The following is a 7500-nucleotide window of genomic DNA, read 5'->3' as shown; positions in this document are numbered from 1 at the left end:
TCCCTCTTCTCTCCCTCTTTTCTCCCTCTTCTCTCCCCCTTTCTCCCTACTCTCCCCCTTTTCTCCCTCTTCTCTCCCTATTCTATCTATCTTCTCTCCCCCTTTTTTCTTATCTTCCCCTCCCCTCTTTTACTATCCCAGACCCTCTCTCTTCAGTCACCCTCCCTCTCCCTCCCTCCTCCCATAACCCCCCCTATTTTTCTCTACCTCCTCATTCGCTCTCTCCCCCTTCCATCTCTTTCCTGCAGAGTGTTTTCTTGTTAATTGAAAGGCAGTCAGTGATGAATCAGGGAGAGGGAGATTTGCTGTTCACTGCTGAAGGAAAACCCAACACTCAGCAGAGAGAAAGGTTGGAGGGATGGAAGTAGAGGGGGATAGAGGGAGGGATGGAAGGAGGGGATATGGAAGGGATGAAGGGGGGGATAGAGGGAGGGATGGAAGTAGAGGGGGATAGAGGGGGATGGAAGTAGAGGGGGATAGAGGGAGGGTGGAAATAGAGGGGAATAGAGGGAGGGATGGAAGAGGGGGGATAGAGGGAGGGATGGAAGTAGAGGGGATAGAGGGAGGGATGGAAGTAGAGGGGATAGAGGGAGGGGTGGAAATAGAGGGGGATAGAGGGAGGGATGGAAGTAGAGGGGGATAGAGGGAGGGATGGAAGTAGAGGGGGATAGAGGGAGGGATGGAAGTAGAGGGGGATAGAGGGAGGGATGGAAGTAGAGGGGGATAGAGGGAGGGGTGGAAATAGAGGGGGATAGAGGGAGGGATGGAAGTAGAGGGGGATAGAGGGAGGGATGACAAACCACAGCTCAGCAGGAAGAGTGAGAGATGGAGGGATGGAAGGAACGATGGATGGAGGGACGGAGGTCAGGAGGGAGGAAAAGCCCAAGAGGGAAAGATGGAAAGAGGGAGAGATGGAGGGAAGGAGAGATCGATGGGAGGGCTGAGGTGAGTTCTTGGTTTTATAAGAATGTCAGTCCCTCCCTTTCTTCCTTTGTTTTCTCCTCTTCTCTTTTTCTTTGACTCTCTCTCTTTCAGAGTGCTGATGCTGGGAGCTAGAGTGCCTACTCCACACCAGACTTATATTAGGCCCATTAGCTCTCTCTCTCTCTCTCTCTCCCCCTCCCCCCTCTCTCCCTCCCTCACTCCTCCTTTTCTCCCCATATCCTAGCCTCCCTATCCTCCCTCTCCTCTCCATCAATCAGCAGATCAGTGTGTGTGTGTGTGTGTGTCTTAGAGACTTTGAGCCAAATGGCCAAAAAATGCCTATCTAGCTAATGAGTCCGGGCCTCACTCTGTCCAGACCCATATCCTGCTCTCTCACCTCCCACTCTCTCTCTCTCTGTCTCTCTTTCTCTCTCTCTCTCTCTCTCTCTCTCTCTCTCTCTCTCTCTCTCTTTCTCTGTCTCTCTCTCAATTCAATTCAAATTTCTCTTGTGCCTTTGATTGAGCCTGGAAGAAGGACAAGATTTACACTTTTGGGACTATTTAATTGGTTCCATTGTGCCAGGCAAGCTCAATCAAGTGCAGTAAAGTAGAGTAGTACAAGACGTTCCGGTCCAGTCTGATCTGGTGTTGTCTGGTAAGCAGTCGAGTTGAGTTCTGGGTCATCTTCAGGTCCCGTCGCAGTGCGGTGGTTGTTTAAGTGATTCTCTCTCCTCTACCCCGTTGAGACATGGGTTGTCTGACCAGGCTTTTTGGCCCACTCCTCCAGTCCTGCTTCTGGAACACACCAATAAAACAGTCTGCATCTACCAGTAGAGACCACAGACAGTCTTGTACAGCTAACCTTCTGGAACACACCAATAAAACAGTCTGCATCTACCAGTAGAGACCACAGACAGTCTTGTACAGCTAACCTTCTGGAACACACCAATAAAACAGTCTGCATCTACCAGTAGAGACCACAGACAGTCTTGTACAGCTAACCTTCTGGAACACACCAATAAAACAGTCTGCATCTACCAGTAGAGACCACAGACAGTCTTGTACAGCTAACCTTCTGGAATACACCAATAAAACAGTCTGCATCTACCAGTAGAGACCACAGACAGTCTTGTACAGCTAACCTTCTGGAACACACCAATAAAACAGTCTGCATCTACCAGTAGAGACCACAGACAGTCTTGTACAGCTAACCTTCTGGAACACACCAATAAAACAGTCTGCATCTACCAGTAGAGACTACAGACAGTCTTGTACAGCTAACCTTCTGGAACACACCAATAAAACAGTCTGCATCTACCAGTAGAGACTGGCACACACACACACACACACACACACACACACACACACACACACACACACACACACACACACACACACACACACACACACACACACACACACACACACACACACACACACACACACACACACACACACACACACACACACACACACACACACACACACACACACACAGTCTTAAAACCTAACCCTAGCTCCTAAAACTAACCCTAACCCTAGCTACTAACCCTAAACCCTAATACTAACCCTAGCTCCTAACCCTAACCCTAAACTTAACCCTAGCTCCTAACCCAAAACCCTAAACCGAACCCTAGCTCCTGAACCTAACCCTAACCCTTAAGGTAATTCTAACACTAATTCTAACCTTAAACCTAGCTCCTAACCCTAGCTCCTAACCCTAAACCCTAAAACTAACCCTAACCCTTAAGGTAATTATAACAGTAATTCTAACCTTAACCCTAAACCCTAAAACTAACCCTAACCCTCAAAGTAATTATAACAGGAATTCTTACCTTAACCCTAAACCCCCTAGAAATAGCATTTAACCTTATGGGGACTAACAAAATGTCCCCAGTTGGTCAAATGTTTGTTTGTTTACTTCTCTTATGGGGACTTCCAGTCCCCACAAGAATAGTTAAACAGGTCCACACACACACACACACACACACACACACACACACACACACACACACACACACACACACACACACACACACACACACACACACACACACACACACACACACACACACACACACACACACACACACACACACACACACACGCACACACACGCACGCACACACACTACTCAGTGAAGTAAATACATGAATACATCACATTTCCTGCACTGGTTTACACTGAACAAGAATATAACCGACAACATGCAACGATTTCAAAGAGTTTACTGAGTTACAGTTCATACAAGGAAATCAGTCAATTGAAATAAATGAATTAGGCCCCAGTCTATGGATTTCACATGACTGGGAATACAGATATACATCTGTTGGTCACAGATACAGTGGGGCAAAAAAGTGTTTAGTCAGCCACCAATTGTGCAAGTTCTCCCACTTAAAAAGATGAGAGAGGCCTGTAATTTTGTACACTTCAACTATGACAGACTAAATGAGAAAAAAAATCCAGAAAATCACATTGTAGGATTTTTATGAATTTATTTCCAAATTATGGTGGAAAATAAGTATTTGGTCAATAACAAAAGTTTATCTCAATACTTTGTTATATACCCTTTGTTGGCAATGACAGAGGTCAAACGTTTTCTGTAAGTCTTCACAAGGTTTTCACACACTGTTGCTGGTATTTTGGCCCATTCCTCCATGCAGATCTCCTCTAGAGCAGTGATGTTTTGGGGCTGTTGCTGGGCAACACGGACTTTCAACTCCCTCCAAAGATTTTCTATGGGGTTGAGATCTGGAGACTGGCTAGGCCACTCCAGGACCTTGAAATGCTTCTTACGAAGCCACTCCTTTGTTGCCCGGGCGGTGTGTTTGGGATCATTGTCATGCTGAAAGACTCAGCCACGTTTCATCTTCAATGCCCTTGCTGATGGTAGGCTTTGTTACTTTGGTCCCAGCTCTCTGCAGGTCATTCACTAGGTCCCCCCGTGTGGTTCTTGTGATCACTTTGACTCCACGGGGTGAGATCTTGCATGGAGCCCCAGATCGAGGGAGCTTATCAGTGGTCTTGTATGTCTTCCCTTTCCTAATAATTGCTCCCACAGTTGATTTCTTCAAACCAAGCTGCTTACCTATTTCAGATTCAGTCTTCCCAGCCTGATGCAGGTCTACAATTTTGTTTCTGGTGTCCTTTGACAGCTCTTTGGTCTTGGCCATAGTGGAGTTTGGAGTGTGACTGTTTGAGGTTGTGGACAGGTGTCTTTTATACTGATAACAAGTTCAAACAGGTGCCATTAATACAGGTAACGAGTGGAGGACAGAGGAGCCTCTTAAAGAAGAAGTTACAGGTCTGTGAGAGCCAGAAATCTTGCTTGTTTGTAGGTGACCAAATACTTATTTTCCATCATAATTTGCAAATAAATTCATGAAAAATCCTACATTATGATTTTCTGGATTTTTTTTTCATTTAGTCTGTCATAGTTGAAGTGTACCTATGATGAAAATTACAGGCCTCTCTCATCTTTTTAAGAGAACTTCCACAATTGGTGGCTGACTAAATACTTTTTTTTGCCCCACTGTACCTTAAAAAAAAGGTAGGGGTGTGGATCAGAAACTCAGTCAGTATCTGGTGTGACCACCAATTGCCTCATGCAGCGCAACACATCTCCTTCGCATAGAGTTGTGGAATGTTGCCCCTCTCCTCTTCAATGGCTGTGTGAAGTTTCTGGATATTGGTTGGAACTGGAACATGCTGTCGTGTACATCAATCCAGAGCATCCCAAACATGCTCAATGGATGACATGTCTGGTGAGTGTGCAGGCCATGGAAGAACTGGGACATTTTCAGCTTCCAGGAGTTCTATACAGATCCTTGCGACATGGGGCCGTGCATTATCATGCGGAAACATGATGGCGGCGGATGAACGGCACAACAACGGGCCTCAGGATCTCGTCACGGTGTCTCTGTACATACAAATTGCCATTGATAAAATGCAGTTGTGTTTGTTGTCCGTAGAGTATGCCTGCCCATACCATAACCCCACTGCAAACTGCTCGCCCACACGACACCATACATGCTGTCTGCCATCTGCCTGGTACAGTTGAAACCAGGATTCATCCATGAAGAGCACACTTCTCCAGCGTGGCCAGTGGCCATTGAAGGGGGGCATTTTCCCACTGAAGTCGGTTACGATGCTGAACTGCAGTCAGGTCATGACCCTGGTGAGGATGACAAGCATGCGGATGAGCTTCCCTGAGACGGTTTCTGACAGTTTGTGCAAACCCACAGTTTGATCAGCTGTCATCAAACCCACAGTTTGATCAGCTGTCATCAAACCCACAGTTTGATCAGCTGTCTGGGTGGCTGGTCTCAGACGACCACGCTGGTGAAGAAGCCGGATGTGAAGGTCCTGGGCTGGTTACACGTGGTCTGTTGTGAGGCCGGTTGGATGTACTGCCAAGTTCTCTAAAACAACATTGGAGGTGGCTTATGGTAGAGAAATGTTGCGTTAATATTTTGTTCCCATATATGAAGCTGGACACACTTTAATTTACACAAGGCTACACTGGTGTCGATGATGTCATTGTGGTGAGGTATTTAGCTGAGGTAGTGCACAGCTGTCATCGCCCAGAGTCCTATGGGCTACACTGGTGTTGATGATGTCATGTCTATAGTGATGATGTTGTCATCTCTATAGTGTACATCACGTCTGACTGTGTCACACAGTGATGTCACCCTCCCCGAGACCTGAAGACTCTAAGTGTTATGTACTTAGCAAAGACACATCCTGCTAAGTGTTAGGGCCAGGGTGTTCCCCCTTGTCCAGCACCTAATGTGATTCTGCTAAGTTATACGGCCATACTCGTTTATACTTCCCCCCCTTAACCGTCTCAGGATGGCAGGTAGCCGAGCGGTTAAGAGCTTTGTGCCAGTAACTGAAAGGTCGCTGGTTCGAATCCCCAAAGCCGACTAGGTGTAAAATCTGTGAGCAAGGGACTTAATGGTAATTGCTCCTGTAAGTCGCTCTGGTTAATGGTGTCTGCTAAATGACCTCAACGAACATCTTGAAAGCTTTGAACACATCAATCAGAGCTCTAAATGGAGGTATTCCTGTCTGTCCTGTGAGCTACAGTCAAGAGTCACTATGTAGGAGATCGGGTGCTGTCCTGGTCCATCCTGACCCATGTCCTGGTCCATCCTGACCCATGTCCTGGTCCATCCTGACCCATGTCCTGGTCCATCCTGACCCATGTCCTGGTCCATCCTGGTCCATCCTGACCCATGTCCTGGTCCATCCTGACCCATGTCCTGGTCCATCCTGACCCATGTCCTGGTCCATCCTGACCCATGTCCTGGTCCATCCTGGTCCATCCTGACCCATGTCCTGGTCCATCCTGGTCCATGTCCTGGTCCATCCTGACCCATGTCCTGGTCCATCCTGACCCATGTCCTGGTCCATCCTGGTCCATGTCCTGGTCCATCCTGACCCATGTCCTGGTCCATCCTGGTCCATCCTGACCCATGTCCTGGTCCATCCTGGTCCATGTCCTGGTCCATCCTGACCCATGTCCTGGTCCATCCTGGTCCATGTCCTGGTCCATCCTGACCCATGTCCTGGTCCATCCTGGTCCATGTCCTGGTCCATCCTGGTCCATCCTGACCGATGTCCTGGTCCATCCTGGTCCATCCTGACCCATGTCCTGGTCCATCCTGGTCCATCCTGACCCATGTCCTGATCCATCTCCTCCATTACAGCAGCCTGGTCCATCTCCTCCATTATAGCAGCCTGATCCATCTCCTCCATTACAGCAGCCTGGTCCATCTCCTCCATTATAGCAGCCTGGTCCACCCTAATACATGTCCTGATCCATCTCCTCCATTATAGCAGCCTGGTCCATCTCCTCCATTATAGCAGCCTGATCCATCTCCTCCATTATAGCAGCCTGATCCATCTCCTCCATTATAGCAGCCTGATCCATCTCCTCCATTATAGCAGCCTGATCCATCTCCTCCATTATAGCAGCCTGATCCATCTCCTCCATTATAGCAGCCTGGTCCATCCTGACCCATGTCCTGATCCATCTCCTCCATTATAGCAGCCTGATCCATCTCCTCCATTATAGCAGCCTGGTCCATCCTGACCCATGTCCTGATCCATCTCCTCCATTATAGCAGCCTGATCCATCTCCTCCATTACAGCAGCCTGGTCCATCCTGACCGATGTCCTGGTCCATCCTGACCCATGTCCTGGTCCATCCTGACCCATGTCCTGATCCATCTCCTCCATTATAGCAGCCAGATCCATCTCCTCCATTATAGCAGCCTGATCCATCTCCTCCATTATAGCAGCCTGGTCCATCCTGACCCATGTCCTGATCCATCTTCTCCATTACAGCAGCCTGATCCATCTCCTCCATTATAGCAGCCTGATCCATCTCCTCCATTACAGCAGCCTAATCCATCTCCTCCATTATAGCAGCCTGGTCCATCCTGACCCATGTCCTGATCCATGTCCATCTCCTCCATTACAGCAGCCTGATCCATCTCCTCCATTATAGCAGCCTGGACCATCCTGACCCATGTCCTGATCCATCTCCTCCATTACAGCAGTGATCTGCCT

The sequence above is a fragment of the Oncorhynchus gorbuscha genome, linkage group LG26, assembly GCF_021184085.1.
Source record: "Oncorhynchus gorbuscha isolate QuinsamMale2020 ecotype Even-year linkage group LG26, OgorEven_v1.0, whole genome shotgun sequence".
Taxonomy (NCBI): Eukaryota; Metazoa; Chordata; class Actinopteri; order Salmoniformes; family Salmonidae; genus Oncorhynchus; species Oncorhynchus gorbuscha.
This window is presented reverse-complemented; position numbering follows the sequence as displayed.